Genomic DNA, 23,256 nt, shown 5'->3' on the forward strand with positions numbered 1-23,256 from the left:
CATTAGGCCCTCCCACCTTGGGCCTCGCCCCTGCCCCCCTCCACCTTGGCCATTAGGCCCTCCCACCTCGAGCCTCGCCCCTGCCCCCCCCTCCACCTCGTGCGTGGGACGGGATCAGAAAGACCAACAGCCAGCACCTCGTGCTTCCGGACAGTGCTACAGGTGTGGAACTGCCAAGGACAGCCTCCCATGCGCCCACCCCCACTGCCCCTGGCGCCCTCCCCACCTTGAAGCCGTTCCCACTCGCTCCAGGCCCCTGGTCTGCTCTGCACGTGCTCGTGGGGGGTTGAGGGCCCTGCCCCTGCCTGTGCCCTCCCCCTGAATCACTACAAAGTCTGCCCAGAATTCCTGATGGAATGAGTGTAAAAGGGAAAAGAATCCAGATACATGCTTCTGGAGCCCTGTCCGCACCCCCACCCACCCTTTAAACCATCATGTCTGGACATGGGCAAGTGGCTTTAGCAGGACAGTAGCAGCCCCTAGAAATCACCAGCTCTCACATGCCATGCTCACCCAAGGGGGATCCTGTCCAGACCCTGGCCACCCTTGTGTCCCTGATGATTCCCTCTCAGGGGAAAAATGAAGCTGAGGGTCAGGGCCCTGAGGCTGCTAAAATCTCTGCTCTTCCCCTTCAACTCCTGCTACAGCCTGTATGAAGAAAGAAGAAAAAGAGGAGAGGAGAAGGAGAAAGACAGAGACAGAGAGAGCTATGTGCCTGGTGTTTGCTTATCACCGCCCTAAGGACAAGAACCCAACTAGGACTGGCCTGGCAGAGAGGACTAAGAACAGGACATTGTCTCCATCAGAGAAGTGAGCTTCCAGCCCAGCAGAGGGTATGACTGGAAATGAAAACACTCAAAGATTAAAACAGACCTCCTGGGGAGCAGTGGAGGGAGGAAGCAGGGAGGCAGGCTTTTGAGGAGGTGGGTAATTCTCAGGCTAAAGAGCTGGCTGAGCACAGCACCATCATGCAACTCCCAGAACACTCTGCACTTTCTGGGAGAGCATAAGAAAGGTCAGTTTTGGTGAAGAGGGAAAGCTCTCTTGTCCCACTCCATCAGGGACTCAAGAAATCCTCAAAAGGTGGAATGGAGGTCCCTGGGCTGGAGGCATGATAATAATCTCAAGATCATGGTAATCACTGGCAAAATATTCCAACATATTATATTTGCTTTTTCTTTTGTTTCAATCATTTCCCTAAAAATCCTATTTTTACAATAATAATGTAGACAAATGAAACAAACATCTGTCAAAAAGAAACCTACTTCATCAATAATGAAATCAAAGAGGGTTTTTTTTTCCTTTCTGCTGAATCTTAGATTATTTTTTTTTTGGCCTTATCCTCATCATGGGCCAGTGATGTCATGGATTTTAGCAAGAAAGGCCTGTTGTTAGATAAGGAACAGGTGACAGTTACAGAGGGACTTGTCCAGAGACTGGCTGGAGGCAGGTTTGTTATAAGCCTGGACAGTGCCAAGTCCAAAAATCAGGGCTACTCCACTCCACCCACTCCAGCCACACCAGGACCCTGTGTCTCCTTAGTGCCTCAGTCCCCAGGGATGACTTCTTTATGTACTGGTGAGGTCTATAGGTTATTCCAGGTGAGATCTCCTGAATGAAAATCTGCCTTCCTCTGCTGCACTTCTCAGTGGCTGATTGGACAATGGTCCTACTTCCTCTGGTCCATCTTTGGGGATTATTCCCTGAACCAGAGGCTGGCCAGTCCTTTTGTAGACAGTCCACTGACTCCTCATCGCTTTCCTCAGGCTTATTGCTGGTGACAATCCTGTGAAAGGAGGCTGAATTTGGGCTGGTCCAACCAGTGAGCACAGGTGGCTTCCCCAAAAGGACCATGAAGAGGGTTTTCTAAGCAGTCACCACTCTGGGGCACTTTGGTGCTCTCCATAGTTTCTAAACAGAGGCCCCAATCCACAAGTTACTGGCAACTATCATTCTGGTGAAGCTCAGATGCCCTGCAATGCCAGGTTTCAAGGGAAGGATAACCTCAGCCACAGTCATCCTTGGGATACTTGGTGCTAAGACAAGTCAGAAGTACTGTAGAGCTCATTGTCCTACAGATGGGTTAGAGGGTTCCCTTTTATTCTGATCAAAACTTTAACCTCCAAAACCACACATCCAGCTTCCATCATCCCTTACACTCATCATCTAGGGAAGCACCTCCCATGGAGGGGAGTCCAGTGATCCCAATGATCTGCCCCCCGCCACAGGACAGAGAAGAAGCCAGCCCAGCTGAAGCAGCAAGGCCCTCCTGGAGGGTGGTAGGGGCTAGCATTTCAAGCAGCTCAGGTTACCACCACTGCCTTGACTATCTCCTCTCAGTCCCTGATGGAGACAGCCCAGGACCTGGGGGTCAGAAGGTTCCCAGGGTCCCCAGAGATCACTTTGGGAAGATGCAGTCTGGACAAGGCTCCTGCAGGGGCTCCAGCCACAGCTACCGAAGACCCAGAAAAGAAAGTTCTGACCCCAAAGTCTCAGGTTATATCAAATGGGTCAGCCTCAGAAACAGATAGGCTTTTATCAGTAGAAATGACATTAAAGAAGAGGCATTAGCCTCTGCTTAAAGTGTTCTGTAGAACGTGGGTGTTTGTTCTACAACTGAATTCGGCTAAAACTGTCCCTAAGTGCTGTCTCTCTAATGAGAATCTAAGATCCATGTAACCCAGTGCTTGGCACAGAGCTCTGCACATGGAAATGGTTTCATAAATGCTTTATTTGTTCATTCAATAAAGATAGACGTTCTCGCTCTGTGACCACTTTCAATCACTTTATTTGATGAGCACTATAAAAAGATCATGACAGATCCATAGGATGATGAGGGATACAGAAATAGCCTTGATTTGTCTCATCCAGTCTCCCAAGGATGGCTGTGGCTGAGGCTCTGCCTCCTGAAACCTGGCATTTGGGGGCAGCTCTGTTCATCAGAAGGACAGCTGCCAGGGGCCTATGGATCAGGGCCTACTTTCTGATGATGTGGTGAGTACCCAGCTGCCTCAAAGGGATGGCTGCTAGAACCCTCTTTATGGGAATATCAGAGAAGCCATCTTTGCTTCCTGGCCTTGAATATGGACCAGAAGGGGCAGGAACCTGGGTCCAATTCAGCCACCAAGAACTACAGCAGAGGGAGGAGGATTTTCATCCAATGGATCTAATACAGGACAACCTGCAGACCTCAGTTTGCAATGAGCATTCTATCCCTGGGGACTCAGGCTTCCCAGGGACATAAGGTCCTACTGGGATTAGGAGTGGGTGAACAGATGAAACCCTGATTTCTGGACCTCTCTGTGTCCCAGCTCTAAGTAAGCCTGGGCTCCAGCCTCCTTTCTAGATTTCCCTCAGTAATTGGGATCTGCCCCTACCAACAATAGCCCTCACTTGCTGTGAAGTTTGTGACTTCACTGGAGAGGGATGTCAGCCTGGAGAAGGAGGTTTTTGAAATTTGACTGATGGATGAATTTTTACAAAAAGGAAAAAAAAGCTAGCACCAAGAGGATTTTTAGGAAATTGAGTAAAATAAAAATGAAACAGACACATGATTTATGTGTAAATATTTGACTGAAGCTATCCCATGATATAGTGATCACTGTCATTCAAATCATCCTTCAAAGCCCCACCCCCTCTTTCAGGGATGAAACTGCTCAAAGCTTTTAGGTTCTAGGCCTATACATTCCCAGGCCTCTTTCTTTGGGCCTTCCACAGAGTTCCTGTGTAATGGATGTTCTAAGGATGTACTGAGCTCAGCCACTCCATGAGCCCTGCACTTCTCCCACTCTGATCTTCCTAAATTCTCCCCCACAACAATCCCTACCCCAATCTCGATGTCCAGAGAGGGCTCAATCCAGGAACGCCATGTCCAGGATGTAATTTCTCTCTCTTCCATCTAACAGCTTGTGGGGCTGGAAGTTCCCTGCCTGGATGGAAGAAGTGTTCCTAGTTTCCTCCCACTAGCCCCAAAGAGCAAATGTGCAGGTCCAGTGTGTCAGGAGTAGTGAGGAAGTAGGGATTAGGCTGCAGGATGGTGAGTATGGAGGACACAGCAGGCTCTGACTTCCCCTCATGTTTCCACTCAAGCATCACCTTCTTAGAAACAGGACGATGGCTCAGGTGCCCAAGGGTGCTGGTGACCTTTTCCCCTCTTAGAAGGTCTCCCTTTGCATCCTCCCTAGATCACATATGCACCTAATTTTTTAACAGACTGTCTCCTGCTTTCCACTGTGAAATACCAGAGGGCAGGAATCAAGCTTTTCTACCTTTCCTGGGCTACCCAGCACCAACCTGTTAGACCTGGGCACCCAGTGAATGCCTGTGGTCTTATTTCTTGGAGGACATGAGATCTCAAAGTGCATCTTGGGTGGAGGGAAAGAGATGTGGAATAAGGTGTCTGCAGACTTCCACCATCCTCACTGCCTTCTTGGCTCTTCTGTCATCCTGACATATCCCACACACGCAAACCATAAACTCTGTGTGCCCAATGAAGTACCTGCAAACTGACCAGTGGCCCCCTCCATGCCTGACCGCCATAACCCCCCAGCTGTGTCACTCCTAGTAGCAGTTGCCCCCCAGGCCAGGCACAAGGACTACTCTGCACTGGCACATGGGCCTTTGAGGAGAGCCCTCTCCCCAACATCCCCCCACCAGTGGGGACAATGAAGCTTTTCCCAAATGAATTAATGAATGACTTAAAAAAGAGAAAAAATCCAGAAACACACTAATGTTGGAGGGCCATTCCCAACCTCACTAACTTAGGGGAGCAGGCATGCAAGGGACAGAGGATACCCTAGAAATCCCCAGATAGGGGTTCAAGGGATCACATGCCATGCTCAACTAAGGGGGTCCCTGCCCGGCTCCTAGCCACCATTGATGATTACCTCTCAGGGAAATAAAGCTGAGGGTCATGACCCTGAATCTGCTTAAATCTTTACCCATCCACTGACTATCCTACTAGAAGTTATATGTAGGAATTTAAAAAAAGGAATCCCTGGGGCCAGAGTAACAGCACTCCAAGGACAAGAACCCAAACTGGGAGCAGGATAAGTAGGGTGGACTAAGAGGGGGCCGTTTTCTCCATCAGGGAAGGCAACATGCAGCATAGAAGGGGGTCTGACAGGAAATAAAGTCCACATTTCATACCAACTCCCCTGGGAAGTGATGGGGTGGGGATGGGGGCGGAAGGTTTGGGGGAGATGGGCAGATGACCTGGTTGAGCTCAGGACTTGTATTTAGATTTTTGACAAGGAGAGAAAAAAGGCCTGGTTTGGTGAAAAGGGAACCCTAACAGAGACTACAGGAATCCTCAAAAGGTGGAGTGAAGGTCAAGTGATCAGGATGACAATGACCTTGAGATCATGGTTATGGCAAGCAACATCCGGTAAAACATTCAAACTAATATTTTCTTTTTTCAGCCATTTCCCTAAAAATCTTCCTTCTGCTGGCATACTTGTATTATCTATACAAATGAAATTTCTTGGTTGGGCTTAAAAAATATATTAAAACATTAAGCCATCATTTTCACTAAAAATGAAATCCGGGGGGACTTTTTATTTTTTACACTGAATCATAGCTTTTTTCTTAAACTTTATCCTTGAACCTGACATCACGGGCCAATGTTGTCATGGAATTTTAGTGAGTGAGGCCCACAGGTCACAATTCCCGAGGGAGATTTCCACGGAGGCTCGAGCCCAAACTTGACTTAGTCCTGAACACAGTCGATGTGAGGAGTCAGGGCTTCAGACCTCCACCCTCCCCAACCCTTACAGAACTTGGTGTCCCCTTGAACCCGGATTTCCTGAGGATGGTTTTTCTCCCCTTTTATGATGAGGGTTCCAGGTAAGAATCTCAGGATGAAAATCCACCTTCCTTTGCTGTAATTCTTATTCACTGATTTGGACAGAGGTTCTCACATGCCCTGGTCCATCCTGCGTCACTGTTTCTCGATCCAGAGGCCTTAGAGCCTGTACTGCCTGAAGGCTTTCTCCTACAGGTAATGGGCAGGTTGATCCTGTGCAAGATGACCCCAAGAAGCCTGATCAACCAGTGGGCACGGAGGGCATTCCAGAGATGCCCAGGAAAAGGGCTACATTTGGCCATGCCTTTGGGGATTACTAACTAGGCTGTTTGACTGCTGCAGCCACTGGGGAAAGACTGCTTCCTTAAAGTTTCCTTCCCTTCTGGGAAGAAGACTTTCAAAAAGAAGGCCTGGATGCATAAGCTATTGGCAACTGTCTTCATCATGAAGCACAGCTGACCCCCAATGCCAGGTCTGAAGGGGAAGAGAATCTCAGCAACCATCTCCCTGTAAGGGTTTGATATAAGGGAAGAAGCCTGATCAGACATGTCCAAATTCCCCTGCATTCACAGATATATATATATATAACAGATACCATGCCTTGAATCCACACCCCCAGTGTGGTCATTAAATCAAACGTCCCAACGTCTCTATTGGGTTGACATTGGGACTCCTTCTGTTATTACCCCACTGCTCCAAACCTGTTTGGTCCCCTGTATCTTTGAGGACGACCAGATGGCATTGCCATCTATGGGAACAGAGATGTCCCAGTCAGGTTTCACAGAGACCTCAATTTATCCTGAAAAGCCTAAGCCCAAAGCCGCTCTTGGGACTTACTTTTTGATGAGAATTATTTTCTTCAGGAAAATCCTAAGGAAAGGAAATCTCAAGACCAAGATCATCCCCTTCCTCTCCCAAACACCACCCACCTTTTACAGACTCCAAGGTTCACGGAGCAGTTGGGAGAGAGGATTTGCCCTCAGAAACAGCACTTGCTTCTCCACTCCCAGAAAATTCATGTTCATTTCTCAGATTCAGAAAGCACTCTCAGCATCCCCCCTGACATCCATTCCCACTACCCAAGCCCCCAAACTGCTATCACTAGCTGGGCACTGTAGGCAGGGGATGGGTCGATGGTTGGGTTGGGCTACATGATGGGGAGGAACAGGAACTGTATTTCTCTGACTTTATGTTTCCACTCAGGTACTACATTCCTGAAACAAGTGGAATGCCCAGGGGCACCTGCAGGTGAGTGCTGTCTTATCCCCTGAGATAGCCTCTCATCTCATGCTGACATCAGGTATACACACAGATATTGAGAGGTGGTCTAACCCCCTCCTCCATCCCTCTTTTGACTAGGAGGACCTTAGTGCAGTTAGCCTCCTTGTAATGCCACGCACGAGCATCTTTCCAGAATGCCACTGTGAACAGCTTTTAAAGTTCTGATTACACAGTGTAGTGAACACCCTATCTATTCCATAACAAATCAAAGCAAAACATTCACAGAAAATCAAGGCACAGCATTCACAGTATTACAGCTTATCCCAGAAAATCACAATGTAGTACTCACAACAGCTTATGGCCACATAGTTTTCACCAAAGTGGTCACAATATTTAGAACAAAGAACAATCATCTCAAAGTACAATAGTCATAGTTTTCCACTCATGGGGCAAACTTAATTAACTCAGTCACTTATTCAGCAATCAATTACTAAGTATCATTAATCACTAAGTACAATCATTAGAAAATACACACCCCCACCCCACCCCTAGGTGACTAGTAAACTACAATTTCATCATTACTCAGTACCCATAGAGAGGTCTTTTCATCTTGACTTGGGGCCTGTTCTCAGATTCCCTGGATCCCCTTCCATGGTCCCAGATTCTACCTGGATTCACCAGACTGTCACCTGGGTTCACTTGCAGACAGCTCCCAGTTCCTTGTCCAGCTCTCTGGGTTGGTCCTGCTACACAACGAAGTTCACAGGGTCCAGTCCATCTCAACTCCTTCATAATTTCTGCTCCCAGGAATTCAAGGCTCAACGAAGCCATAAAAACAAAATCCCTGCTCTGGTGATGAAGTGGGATGGGAGGGCCGGGGGAGGAGAGCCCCTCCTGGGCTCCTGGGTTGTTATTCAGCCTCCTCCCAGCAGCTGATCTGCCTCCAAAGAGCTCCAAGAAATTCTGACTGTGACTCTCTGGGGCTTTTCTTGTATACATATACACACACACACACACACACACACACACACACACACACACACACACACACACACACGACATTAGCTACTTCCTGTTTCAGCCAGTCCCTTCCTGTTATGTCTGGAACAGGGGTTCATACCTTCTGTTGCTTTCACAGAGGCTTGATCAGTTACTAAGTGCAAAGTACCTGCTTACTAGCCAATAAAAAGGGATCAAATTACATTATCATTACACTCCTCTACCTCATCTCCCCAACATTTAATATAAGAACTGGCACAGAGTGCCCACTACATGCTTGTGGTCTCAGTACTTCCAGGAGATGGCAGCTGAAAGTCAAGGATAGGTTGTACCTAGGATTGGTACCTGGTACCTGGAAATCAGGAGGAGGAGAGGGGAGGAAGTCTGGGCAAGATGTATTCGGGCTTCCTTCTTCCTCACTGAATCCCCTCCCATCACTCCTTGGCCGTTCTGTCCCATCTAGCCTGTGCCCCCTCCTTCCCCCCACAATGTGGGACACATTCAGAATGACCACCACCCCAAATGCTGGGCCCTCACCATCTCCTGCCTGCATCTGAAACACACCTCCTACAGAAGGCATCTAGACTATTCTGCAGCTGCTCATGAGTGGGAGAGGAGGTTCAGAGACCCCTCTAAATGCCCCCCACCTCCTTTGCCACACCTCTACACCCTAGAAAAAAAAGTCTTTCCAAAATTCCTGAAAGAAAGAATGCAAGAGGATAACAAAATCCAGAAACACAGGATGCAGAAGGACCACAAACTCCACACCCTTTAAAACAATGGGTTTGGACATGGGCAGGTGGCATTAGCACGGTCAGAGACAACTCTAGGAATCGCCATGTAAAAATGTAAGGCCTCAAATGACAGTCTCCTAAGGAGGACTGTTCTTGGGCCTTTCCCTTTCTCCCTAGTTATGGAATATATAAAAGATGGGGAGGGGAAGGGAAGAGAGGGAAAAGGAGAGGAGGAAGAATCAATTCTCAGGGGACAGCTTACCATACCCCGAGGACAAAAGCAAAACTTAGAACCAGAATGGGAAGGGTAGACTAAAAGGAAGCCATTTTCTCTATCAGGGCAGTCAGTGTCCAGCACAGCAGGGGGTCTCATCGGAAAGTGACACACTCCAAGCTTAACACAGACTCCCTGGGGAGAGTCTCTGGGGAGGTGGGTAATTCCTGGGAAAAAGAGAAGGAAGGTGATAAGAGGGAGACCAGGGTAGGGGAGATGGGGCGATATAAGAGGGAGAGAAGGGGCAAAGAGGGAGGGACAGAGGGAAGACAGGTGGAGGGAGAAGAGGGAGAGAGATGAGGGTGAGTTTGGGAGAGGAGAGAGAAAAGGGACAGAGTGAAGGAGAGAGGAGGAAATTAGGGAAGATATAGTAGAAAGCACCCTAGCACACAGGAAGGCCTGCTAGCACAGGTTCTTGGATCTGCTTTGAATGGAAAGACTGCTCAAAAAGGTGTTAACAATCCTACTTTTAATGACATTCACTCTTGAACTAGTGAATGTCATTAAGTCAACACCCTGAACATGAAGAAAATGCAAGCAAAGAAAACACAAGAAGAGAAATTAGCACAAAGACCAACAGACAGCTCCAACTGTCAGAGGAAGGGAGTAAAGCAGTATTTCTATACACTTTACACACATCACTGGATCAAGGGGGCACAGACATCTAAGCAGTTGGGGGGCTCTGAAGATATGGTCACTCAGACTCTCGAACCAGAAATCAAAAGATCCCTCTCAAAAGCAAACCCCCAAGAATATATAAAAAGACTCAGCATCTTATTGGCTGAGTGCTGAGAAGCTTGAAAATCCTCCTGCCCTAGCACTTAATTGGAAACTGCCCAGAGCCTGATTAGCTCTGGGCCAGGGTTCTGTGCCTATTAATGGGCAGAGAAGATCTTCAAATTCCGTTAATGAGGGAGAAGAAGGAGGGGGAAGACAGAGGGAGAGATGGGGGAGAGAAAAGAGGGAAATGGAGAGGGAAGAGGAGAAGAATGTGAGAGAGAAGGACAGAGGAAGAAGAGGGAGGGAGAGAGAAGAGGGAAGGGGAGAGGAGGCCATTAGGGAAGGTATAGTAGAAAGGACTGCTAGCACAGGTTCTTGGATCTGCTTTGAATGGAAAGACTGCTCAAAAAGGTGTTAACAATCCTACTTTTAATGACATTCACTAGTTCAGAGGAAAAGTCAACACCCTGAACATGAATAAAATAGAAGCAAAGAAAACACAAGAAGAGAAATTAGCACAAAGACCAACAGACAGCTCCAACTGTCAGAGGAAAGGAGCAAAGCAGTATTTCTATACACTTTACACCCATCACTGGATCAAGGGAGCACAGACATCTAAGCAGTCGGGGGGATCTGAACATGTCACTCAGAGTCTCAAACCAGAAAGCAAAAGATCCTTCTCAAAAGCAAACCCCCAAAGCATCTTATTGGCTGAGTGCTGAGAAGCTTGAAAATCCCCCTGACCTAGCACTTAATTGGAAACTGCCCAGAACCCAGAGCCAGGGTTCTGTGCCTATTAATGGGCAGAGAAGATCTTTAAATTCCCTTAATATTACAGAAGAGAAGAGGGAGAGAGGGAGGGAAAGGGGACAAGGGGGTGTGAGTGATGGGGAAGAGGAGGGAGGGAGAAGAGGGTGTGAGTGATGGGGAAGAGGAGGGAGGGAGAAGAGGGTGAGAGCGATGGGGAGAAGGGAGGGTCAGAGGGAGGGATTAGTGAGTGGAAAGGAAGGGAGAGAGCCATTAGGACAAGATCCAACACGGCTGGGCACAGTGACCTCAGTGGGTGCCAATTATTGCCTCAGTATAGGGAGCTTCTAAGACAGCAGGGGTGCTGCCTGGAAATACACACACTCCAGGGTTTACACTAATTTCACAGGCAGTGATGTGGTCAGGGGAGGTTTGGAGAGGTGGGTAACTCCTGGCCAAATGAGCTGATGGAGTTCAGCATAGACACACTTCCTGGAAGAACAGAAGACCTGGTTTGGTAACAAGGGAAAGTTCTCTCTAATAGGTCAACATCATGTGATTATCTCACTAGAAATGACACTAAAGAGGCATTACCATCAGCTTTGCCACTGTACCCTAAGCACCAAGGGACCTCTCCTACTAAATTGTAGTGGAATTTGCCCCTAAGAGTTGTCTCTTCAATGAAAATTGAAGATCTTTATCTTTGAGATCAAGGACAGCCTTATTGTTCTATTTGTATCCCAGTGCTTGACCAATAGCACAGAGAAAGTGTTATTAATAAATGCTTCATTCATTAAACACACACAGAGACATACACTGTGAGCTCTTGGAATCCCTTTATCTCAAGATCAGTATAAAGAAGATACTGTATGACAGACCTGTAGGGTGATGAGCAGTATAGAAATAGAGAAATCTGGCAGTCACAGGTGATTCTGCTTCATCCAAACAACAGTTGCCATTAGCTTAGGAATCCGGCCCTTTCTGAAGGTGTGGTGAGCACTTAGCTGCTCCAAAGGGAAATCACTGGATCAATGGTGAAGTCATATTTATATTCCACAGAATCTGGGTACCACAACCTCCTTTCATTAGGTCGACCAGGCATTGGACAAAGGTTTTAGGCATTGTTTCCAGGTCTTTGGCTGATGGACACACAGTCTGGTGTCCCTTAGATTGGGAAAGAAGCCTTCAAAATAGACCAGGAGGATCAGGAACCTGGGTCTCAATCATCCACCAAGAAGCACAGCAGAGCGAGGTAGATTTTTATCCATGGGATGCGATGTGATGTAAGACACACAGCAGGCCTTACTCTGAAAGTAGCATGATACTATGGCCTCAGGCTTCACAGGGACATAAGGTCCTGGAATGATTAGAGGGATGGACAGAGGGGACCTCCCCCTACCCAGCAATAGGCCTGACCTAATGATAATCTGTGACATCACTGGAGAGTGATATCAGCCTAAAGGAAGAGGCTTTTACAATTTTGACCTATGGATATTTATTTACCTTCCAAAAATATTAGCCAACACAAAGAGGATTTTTAGGAAAATGACTTAAATCAAAGTGAAAAATAAACATGTTTTAAGTATGAAAATATTTGACTACAGATGGCCCATGATATGGAGACCACTGTTATCCCCAATCTCCACCCCTTCTTTAGGGTTTAATGATGCTAAGGAACTTTGAGTTATGAGATCCTACCCCAGAGGGATTTGTTCTCCTTTCAAGGCCTTTCTTCTGGCCTTTCTAGAATTTCATTTGTAATGGGTTCTGATGTGATGTGTTTAGCCACTCCATTCATTCAGTCAACAGAGGGTCTAATTAATCCAGGAATGCTGTACCCAGGCTGCAATTTATTTCCTCTCCATCTAACACCTTGAGGGGCTAGAAGCTCCCTGCCCAAATGGAAGAAGGGTTGCCAGTCCCCTCCCAGCAGCATTCAAAGTGCAAGTACACAGGCTTGGCAGTAAGAATGTGTGTGGGGGCTGAGCAGCATCATGGTGGAAAGGGGGAAGGGGCATGCTTCTTCCCTGATGGCCTTTGTGTTTTCACTACCCAAGCATTAGCTTCTAGAAGCTTGAGGATGGCCCAGGTGCAGCTGGATGCTTTTGCCTTTTTCTCCACTTAGATGATTCCCCATGTATCCTGCCTAGACCATCTATGCACCTTTTTTTAAAACAGGTTTTGTCTCCTCCTTTAGACAGGTCCCTGAAGGCAGATTCCAAGATTTTCTGCCTTTTGTGGCCCACTTAGCATCCAGCACAAGGATGGACATATCATGGTCTCCCCATACATGCTTGTGGACTTGATGCTGACACGACAACCTCAAAGTTATGGATGGAGGTTTGGGAAGGTGGGAGGGGGGACAAGGTATATTCAGGCTTCCATCATCTTTGCTGCCTTCACCCTCTTTGGCCCTTCCATCCTGATCCTGAGTCCCTGTACCCCCATATCACCACTTCTATGCACCTCCTTCAGGACCTACAGGCTGACCAAACCTTCCAGCTGCCAGCCATCTCCCTCCACCATTGCAGCCAAGGTTGGTGCTGCTAGGCACAGTAGGGGATGAGGAGGGCACCCACCCCATCCCTCCCCAATGAGGGTTACAACAAAGTATTTGGAGAATATCTGGCAGAATGAATTAAAATCCAGAAACAAATCAATGCTCAAAGGAGCCCCTCCTTTAAACCTAGGAGTCTAGTTGTAATAGAGGCCAAGTTACCCCAGAAATCATCAGAAGTTCAATATCTCATGTTCCACACTGAGCTCAGTGGGTCATTGCCCCACACTGTTTTGGAAGCCCCAGAGCACGTTACACTTTATGGAAGAGCAGAAGAAACCCTGCTTTAGTGAGAAGGGAAAGCTTTCTCATTGGACTGAGAAATCCTTACAAGATTGAGTAAAGGTCAGAGGCCTGAGGACAACAATGATCTTGAGATCATGGCGGCTGTCATAGGAAAGTCTGGTAAAACATTCTAACTGAAATGATATTTTCTTTCCCTTTTGTTTTGTTTCCCTGAAAATGCTCTTTCTCTTGTCATTTTTATACAAGATCATAAAATTTAAACTACTGGAATTTCTTGAAGTCTTCAGACCATCTTGGAGGGAAAAAAGTCAGAAATCCTCCCACTCCACCAAAAAAATCAGAGATGGATTATGCTACACAGATTCTGGTGATGTTTAGGCTTATTTATAAGGAGGGGTCAGTCACAACTATTGAGACTTCCAGGAGGCTGGAGGCCAGGCTTACTAAAAGCCTGGACACTGACAAGCTCAGAAATCAGAGCTATAACACTTCTGCCTCTGCAAGCACCCCAGGGCTCTCCCCTTGAAGCCAGATAAGTTGTACTTATATAGTGCCTAGGGTATGTGCTGACATAGAGCTAAATGCTTTACAAATATTATCTCATTTACTCCTCACAATAATCCTGGAAGGCAATTACTATTATTATCCTTTATTTATAGTTGAGGAAACAGACTGAAGTGAAGTGACTTTCCCAAGACCACACAGCTAGTAATTTTGAGACCTGATATAAACTCAGGTCTTCTAGACTCCTGGACCAGTGTTCTACCCACTGTACTACCAGGCTGCCATGGGCAATGGGCACCTGTTGTTTTGACACATGCTTCAGGGGGCAGGAAGTCACAAGCATCATCATCCTAGAGACATCTGACAAGGCAAATCAAGGGGTTGTCTATGTTGGGTGTCACCCAACATTATGGAATAGGGGTCCCTTTGTATCTTCAAATAAATTGATTGAAAGGCCAATTGAAAATTGCCAGTACCAGGAGGTGGAGCCAAGATGGTGGAATGGAAGCAGGAACTTTTCTAAGCTCCTCCATGAATTCTGTCACTAAACTTTAAAAAGTGAATCTGAACGTATTTTAGAGTGACAGAATCCATTGGGAGATGAAGCATGGCAGATTCCCATCCCAGGAAAGTGCCTACATAGATTTGGGCAGGGGGGGCATGGAGCACATGGAGGTGGTACCAGCACGGACCTGACAGCAGACTACAGCATAGTGAAAAGGAGCCCCAGCCAGCAGACTCACCCACCCCAAGCGCAATTTGCAGCCCTCTCACCTCAGGAAGGAGGATTGGTCAGAGGTGGGTAAGAGAAAGCATAGGGCCCGTAGCAGTGATAGCAGCTTCTCCTAGTGCTATCAGCCTATAGCCTGGATGTTTAAAAATCACCTACCTGAACTTCGAGGAGCCAAGATGGCAGAGTAAACCCTTGCTGCTCTGATTCCCCCTCCTTGACCCAGAAAACCCAGAGATAAATGTCCCACCCAGAGTAAAATCCTGAAATAGTAGAAACAGCCTCAGGCTTGGGAGTAATTGAGGAAGGGTGTAACTGAGACAGTAAGGAGTCTGAAGTGAAGGGCAAGAGGTATCCCAACAAGACCCTCCTCAGCTGACCAGCAGGAGCTCCCCAAGCACAGGGGGGTGGAGCCAGAAAGTGCTAACAACAGATGCACAGGTGTGCCTTAGCACCACTAGGGGAATCAGCAGACACCAGTGCTGCAGGCCAGCAGCTGCTGAGCCTGCCTGAGCTATAGCCCAGGGCCATAGAGGTGGAAACATGAAGCGGCCAGACCACCCCTCCCCCACAGGTTACTCTGTGAGTATCAGGCTAATGCAGGGGAAACACTGACAGTCCTGGCCTTAGCCTCAGTCTAGACACCCAGCGGTTACAGCACACAAAGTCAACAACCAGGCCCTTAGCTCCCAGCCTGAGAAGCTAAGTCAGGAAATAGGCAATCACAATGGGTAAGAAGGAAGCTGAGAAATCAAAAGCAAGAAAAATGATCCAATCTTACTATAGCGAGCAAGAACAACCAAATACAGAGGACAACATGGACTCTATACTCACACCTGAGACCACAGTAGGAAGTATGAACTGATCTCAAACCCAAAAAGCATTCTTGGAGGAGCTCAAGAAAGATTTTAAGAGCCAAATTAGAGAGGTAGACGATAAATTTAAATCTACAGTGACCAAATTGGAAAAAAAAATCTCACTGAAGAAAACAAATCCTTAAAAAGTAAAATTTCTGGGAGCCAAAATGGCTGAGTAGAAGCACAAACTTGGTGTGAGCTCCCTCTGCAATCACTTCCAATACATGTAAAAAAATGACTCTAAACAAACTTTAGAGCTACAGAACTCACAAAGTGACAGAGAGAAACAAATCTCCCACTGAAGGAAGCCTGGCAGGCTGATGGGAAGGTCCTATCACACTGAGCTGGAAGCTGAGCTCAGTCCCCTGTGAGTTGCAGTTCTGGCCCCCTGGAGGCTCAGACCAGCCAGAGCAGACTTCAGGAGAGTGAATAAGCAGCAGCTATGGCAGTTCCCAGACTTCTCAACTCATAAATACTAAAGACAAAGTAAAAGGTCAGTGTAGAACTCTGTTGGAATGGGGGGGGGACAGAAGAGCATGGTCTGGCCCCTGCCCCAAGCAGCCAGAAGTGGTGGAGGTGCAGCTGTACAGATACCACCACTGAATGGCCACCTCAGGAGCTCCCTGCAGATGATAGGAGGACAAAGCAACCATTGAGAGGCTATTTATTTTCAGCATTCTTTTATTGCCAGTGAGAAGTAAGAGGTTTGTAAGAGGGGAAAAAAGTACTCAGACCAAAGTACAACACAAAAATAATTGATGAGTTGCAAAAAGAAAGAATTAGCTCTCTGTGAATAGAATTCAGGGAAAAGAACAAGGACTAGGATTCCTGAGTCAATTTCCACATTTATTAAGGCATTCAAAAATATTATTGTAGTATATTCATTGGCAAACCAGATTAAGTAATTCCACTATGGCAAACAAAACTCAGAGCACGTGTTATGACAAGCACAATGAAAAAAATTAAAAAAACCTTATTTTAGTTTTCAAAGACCAAATTTTAAAAACTATCATAATTAACTTACCATAATGGAATGCTTCCTCAGGGTTATTACAATACACAACTACATGTTGTCTTTAGCATGAAAAGAAACTCAATACCACTAATCTTAACATTTTCCTCTAACACCCTGCAATCTTACTGTAAAGGCCCAAATTAGCCAAACTATCAAGAACTTCTCTGGAAGAGAAATTTCAGAACAACAGGCAGGTAGCATCCACTCAACTATGTAAAAACATACCAAGCAACACTTTACTAAGAATGGTTTCTATAAGAAGATGAAATCTGGTTCCTTTTCAGAACACGTTTCAAAGTCGATGGGAAATGCTGAAACCACTTCCCAAATGGCCAATTTCACATTTTTTAAAATGCCACCATGACGAATAAGGGATGTGGGCCAGGATGATATTTCCCTGATTCTAGGTGCTTTAATGTTCAATAAAAGACTCCACTAGCTTAGGGAAGGAAGAGGACAGGAGAGGAGAGGGGAGAGGAGGGGAGGGGAGGGGAGAGGAGAGGGAAAGCGGCAAGTTGGTAAGAAAGAAGCAAAAGGAAATGTCTTTCACATAGTAGGCCCTGAAAAAATGTTTGTTCAATTGAATTGTACAGCAAGTGCTGATAGAAAAGACTTGCCTTCTAGGAGGTCACAAAGTTAGTTAGCAGAAGAGCTATGTCAAGAACTCTTATCTCCTGACTTCCAGTCGTGTCCAGGTCCAGTCTCCGTTCTGTGAGTATGAAGCTCACATGAGAATGAACTGCCTAACACTCTCCAAATTCCCATGAGTGTTTTATACCAGAAAAGTAAAGCAAAATAGCTGTGAAGGTTCAATGGGGACTATGACACAGACCCCACTCACATACACTCAATGTGACCGTGGTTCTATTCTCTCCATACCTCACACCTACCCCATACTTTTCTATTTTCCCATGGCGAGATAGTGTGGGCTCTGAACTACATCAGTTAGATACAGCATCCCTCATGGTTTAAAAGCCCAGAATCATATTTCCTTGGGATGTAATAAACTCTGGGAATGTTCAAGAAGAGGTGAGATGATCACTTTTTAGGGGTGTTATAAGTCAGGTATAGGTGGCCTATGTGGCCACTTCATACAGTAAGATTATGTGATTCTAAATAGCATAGGTACTTCTGGAGGAGACAGGGTTCAAGACACAGGAAGGTTATACAAGGGCTAAATCAGAGTTCAATGATGCTTTAGAATGATGCTATCAGCACTATAACCTTGAAATAAAAGGATTAGTTCCTTAGATGGGGAAGTAGACAGTGATAACTGTCCAGTCTCTAAGATTGCCAAGGAAGCTTCCCCTTTTCAATTTCATCCACATCCAAGACACTGTTAGCACCACTGCCACCTCTTGATTAGCCATGATTATAAAGGCCAAAGTGAAGTCTTTTCCATATCAGTGATATACTTGATTCCTGCTTTTTAACCATGTTCACCAGACCCCCAGCAACCAAAAGTTCTCTTAGCTATGGTCTTCCTGACTCAGCTAACCCCTTGTTTCCCAGGATCCCCTCAGAAAATGAGTTTTATGTGAAAAGAAATGCGCTGAGATTTTCATCCTACCTAGCTCTTTCTTGCAATTCTGGAAAGGACTGGCTGTAGCTATGTATCATAATCATTGATATTAACTAAAGATAAGCTACTTCTGTATAACACAAAATATCATTTGGGTCAAATGAATGAGAGGGAAAAATACATTTAATAATTTCCAGTGGCTCAGAAGGAGCAATAATTTATTTCCATATTAAATGCTAAAATACTTCCATACAACTTAAAAGTAGATTTCTTGTAAAGTAATTTTTTTAGCAGGTCGGAAGATTGGGAAGATTAAGGATCTACAAAAATATAATCACAGCCTTAGCAAAGCAAATAAAATTAATATTCTTTGCATCCAAGTGCTAATAGAGTATGCACCTATTGTTACAATGGATGGGAAATATTCATTCAAAGCCCAGGTAATAGAGAGCAGAAAATATCATACTTGCAGATAGTCTTGAATCAACATTACCCCACTGGGGCAATGCCTGTGAGTAATGTCAAACATGTAGGACACAGAAGAAATTAAAAAGGGTTTGAAACAATGATCATTATGTGGATCCTCATACATTTTAGAGAGTTATTAGGCAATGAAAACTCTTTACTTCCCAATCTCATTCCATAAAAATGAGACAATGGAAATGCAGTCCATACCCATTATTCACAAATTCCATATCTTCAAATCTTCCTACTTACTAAATGCATTTGTGACCCCAAATTCAAAATCCCAACACTTTGCCTGCCCCACATTCAAACTGCCAGCTAAAGCCAAACAGACCTTCTTGTTTCAGTCTCATACTGTAAACAAGAGTCTTTTTTGTAGTCTACTTAGTGCCACACATTTCCCACATTTGTGCTTTTTGTTTGTGCTTCTGCTGTCTAAAATGTTTCCTAAGTGCAGTGCTGAAGTGCTATCTAGTAAGCCTAAGAAGTCTGTGATATACTCTACTCAGAAAATACGCTATGTTTGATAAGCGCCACTTAGGTATGAGTTATAGTGCTGTTGGCCATGAGTTCAGCATTCAGCAATCAACAATATGGTATGCCCAGAAAAAGGAAGAGGAAATTCACATATAATTAGTTATTTGCCATAAATATATTAAATAAGGTGTCTTTAAACAGAAACACAGGCAGCTAGGTGGTGCAGCAGGTAGAACCCTGGGCATGGAGTCAGGAGGACTCATCTTCCTGAGTTCAAATCTGGCCTCAGACACTTACAAGCTGTGTAACCCTGGGAAAGTCATTTCAGCTTGTTTGTCGCAGTTTCCTCATCTGTAAAATGAACTGGAGAATGAAATGGCAAACCACTTCAATATCTGTGCTAAACCCCAAACCAGGTCACCAAGAGTTGGCCATGACTAAACAACAACAAACAGAAACACCCATAAAACAAGATTGTATTGATTGTTTGATGAAAATATGACCAGAAGCTCACAATAGCCTAATCCTTTTTTTCCCTCCAGACCAATGCTTCAGTATTCAGTAATTTAGTGTTCACAGAAACTTAATACAATATAATTACGGCAAATGACGAGAATAGACTGCAAATCCCCTTGTTCATTGTTACAAAATTAGACAATTTATAGACATTCAGACTGTAACCCCTTGTTCATTGTGACAACATTAGACAATGTAGAGACTTTAAATAAAGTTTTAAACTGGGCATTTATTGCATTATGGTTTCAAGATGCTTCGATTAGATCTAGTAGTCAATTAAAACACTAAGAATTGTATTGACTAATTATGAAACTTGTCTTGTTCATCCCAATTCAACTGAACATCAACCACAAATACATTTGGCACAAACTCTGAAAAAGGCTCCATACATACTTATCAAATATCCAGGAATTCCTGAAGAATCCTGGTAAGTCATAATCTTTAGTAAGTATCTTTATGTGCCTGGTCAAGTATTTCAGAATAAGAAGCAGAAAGGGTATGACAGCAAGCAAAAGAAATAGACAGCTCCCTGGCCTCTCCCTTTATCCAAACACCTTTTTTACAGAAACTCTCTCAATCTGGGAGTACCAGCCTGAGTCAAGCTAGAGAGGAAGGTTGTAGGTCAAGGCAACTCTACTGGGTCCACCAGTGTCATAAATCTCATTCCAAGGAAACGAAAGCCTACACAGGGATGGAGTGCAGGTTCAATATGTCTACAGGAAGCACAAGTGGTGGAATTCCATAAAACTTTTCTTTTTCTGGCCTAGTCTTGGCCAACAAACTATTTCCTAACCAAAATGTTATCTCTGACCCACTATCTTCTCTCCCTTATACCTTGACTCTTCTCTGAAATACCTTATTTTCAGAAGCTTTTAGGCTTGGACATTCCAGGCAAGAAACTTCCAGATTCCTAGGTGACTGGCAACTCTCCAGGGGACTTAGGACCTCAGGGGTAGGAAGCCAATGAGACTCACTGGGCAATCCTCTCTGTCATCCCATAAACACACACACACATTACTATAAAACACACTTTCCTATAAAAACACCTGAGTTACTCTGATCACAGCACAGTCACAGCCAGGAAGTCCTTGATGTGCCTGACATCATGGACTCAGGAATCCTACACCTTCCTGGTCTCTCTTCTCAAAGCCCAGAACTACATGGGCATACCTGGCACCATCCAATTTTTGAGGGATTCTTTTGGAGTTGGTCTGGTGTCAAAAATTTTTAGATTTCATACTAAAAATTTTTCTCCCATAAAATAGCAGCTCCTAAAGAAGGAACTATGAAGCATGTAACCTCAAATTTTTTCTTAGCTCTTTTACAAAGTAATTAGATTCCTTGGCCTGGTATTTCCCAAGAGTATAGATACAAGGGTATGAAAACATTGATTTCTTACCATTTGGAGTATCTTCTTTAATTAAAGGAACTCTCCATTCTTAGGTTCGTTGGCCAGAGTGAGGCTTAGATTTTCAACTGGTCAGAGCTGAGGTCCTACTGAGGAGAGAAGGAAAGAAAATGAGGTTAAGTATGTTGGTGGTGTCAGATTCATGGTGAGTTATCATAGCTACACTCCTTCTGAGAAAAGAAGCTGGACTGTGTTTCCTCTTATTGGCAGAATGGCAGCCAGTACCAGTCACTTCCTTTTCTTATCATAGCCTTTTCACATTTGGTAATTTTCCCTGCAGTTCTGGTAAAAGAGAGTCTCCCACATACTGCTGACTGATGGCAGTGCCCAGAGCCATCACCAACAACTTTGGTACCAAAGGATGCAGCAGAAAAGTCACCCCTGATTGAACTCTTTAAAACCAAGGCCCCAAGGTGGGAGACAGAGATCACAGGATACTATCCATGGCAGAGGTCACAACTGGGGAAGGGAAGAAGACCACTTGATGGTTTCCTATTTGAATGCCTTATTCTCACACAGTTTCTTTTACTTTTAGAAAGAACAAGTACTGTGAGGGCCCTGTCAATTTCAGTGTCCTGGTTAGGTCTTCATTAGCACAATGGGAGGAACATGGTGGCATATACTTCTTTGAAAACTGAGGGGTCGACCCTGGGCCTGCCCCCCTTGTCCATGCCAGCAGACCTCCAGAGCAACACCGAGTCCAGCACTGAATCCAGCATGGAACCCAGCATGTACAGGCCTCCTGTGAGGGGCCCCCAGACATCTGAGTGGTTGAGCAAGGCACCCAAGCTGCTCCCTATTGACCTCTGAATTGGCTGGCTAGCACTCCACACCTTGGCTTGCTGAAGGACAAAGGAAAGGCCTCTGGACAGAATGAAGCAACTCATTCTCAGCAGCCTCCCCTTCCTCTAAGGGCCTTGAGTTGCTTTCTCTCCCCCCAGAAGGTTTCTTGAGGGGCTGCTGGCCCCAAATCTCTGCACTCTGCTCACTGGCTCCACTCTGTTCCTCTTCCTCATCTTACCTATGATTTCTCCCTTTCCCCTATCCTCCAAATCTGGAATAAAAAGTGTTAACATATAAAAATAAAAAATAAAAAAACTGAGGGTTCCATTTAAAGGGAATATTGAATGCATATTTTCCTGTTAAGATGGAATGGAAGTAAAACAATGATACTTCCCTGGTCAGTTATTAATGCCCGGGATGGAAGACCTGTTCCCAGTCCTCCCAGAATAATCAAACAGTAAGGCATTCCCTTTCCACTTTAATTCCATGCACTCCATTTGGGTTTGATTAGAAAAGAGCTTCCCAACCTCTGGCTCATGACAAACTTTTCTGTCCAAGGCCCTTATTTCTCAAATAAGCCAAACTTATATAAAGTCAATATAAACAAATGGTACAGTGAAAAGAGTGGCGGCTTGGAGTCAGGACAACCTGTGTCCATGTACTGCCTCTGACACCTACTAGCTGTGTGAACATGCTCTCAGTCAGCTCCTTCAGACTAGAAGATGCATAGAACTGAAAATCTGCATTTGTGGAGGGGGTTTCCATATTGGAAATTCCCTACAATGAAGCACAGGCCTGGACTGAGCCAACAAAAAAGAATAATGTCAAAACTAGGACCTGCTTTTCCCCACATCTTCCTCCTTCCAACCCCTCCTGTCCAGCTCCCCAGTCCTGCCTCTCTGAGTCATTGTGCAGGGGTTTTAGACAGTGGACCAGTTTATAGGAGAAAATGTAGGGCATTTACTGTCCCACAATCCAGCTTAGCACGTACTCTGCCCCTGCCCTGAGGCTGTCATTTGCTCTTTACAGATTTTTATATTTATCTATGTTCATACTGTCCCCCCCCCAAAGTGCTTCCATAAGGCTAGGGATGGGTTTTTTTTGTCCCTGTGTCCCTAGTATATATACCACATAGTAGGTGCTTAATAACTGCTTCATAAATCAAAGTCTAGTGAAGCTTTGAATCAGATAGTGTCTAGGGTTTCTTTGAGCTCTCGTGTTCCAAGTCTTAGACCCAAGACTCTCCAAGGAAAACTTGGATTTCCTATACCTAACCCATGGAATGGACCAGAGATGAGGGATTCCTACCAACCCTACCTGGTGGGAGTTGCCTTGCCCTTCATCTCTAACTTGAGGCTGAAACAACCCGCCTCCTTCAGTGGTCCTCCAAAGTACGCCATTTAGCTACAGGGTTTGGACAATTTATTGGACTGAAAAGAAATAAATCAAACGTTGAGCATTGTTTATCTAACTAACCAGCTAGGCCTGACTCCATGTTGTCTACCTCCAGACAGAGAAGTGATGGACTCTGAGTGTAGACTGAAGCCTTTTTTCTCTTTATTTTTCTTGCTTCTCTTTTTTGCAACATGGCAAATATGGAAATGTGTTCTGATGCTTTCATACAGCTAGTAGGTATTACATTTTTTGTTCTCTCAATGAGTGGGAGATAGGGTAGAGA

The 23,256-nt window shown here is 45.3% G+C and overlaps 1 protein-coding gene across 1 annotated transcript in view; it reads right to left on the reverse strand.

The window, feature by feature from the left end:
• The window catches only part of LOC138143067 (transcription factor YY2-like), a 245,467-nt gene that overhangs the window by 200,643 nt on the left and 21,568 nt on the right, over window positions 1–23,256 (reverse strand). Inside the window, exon 2 of the mRNA XM_069064260.1 lies at window positions 20,787–20,884. The gene's annotated coding sequence lies outside the window, so the exon portion shown is untranslated. The remainder of the gene's footprint in view (window positions 1–20,786; window positions 20,885–23,256) is intronic.

This window comes from Petaurus breviceps, unplaced genomic scaffold (assembly GCF_028583685.1).
Source record: "Petaurus breviceps papuanus isolate PSGF00001 unplaced genomic scaffold, PetGlider_PUasm1.0 90626, whole genome shotgun sequence".
In the NCBI taxonomy this organism is placed as follows: Eukaryota; Metazoa; Chordata; class Mammalia; order Diprotodontia; family Petauridae; genus Petaurus; species Petaurus breviceps.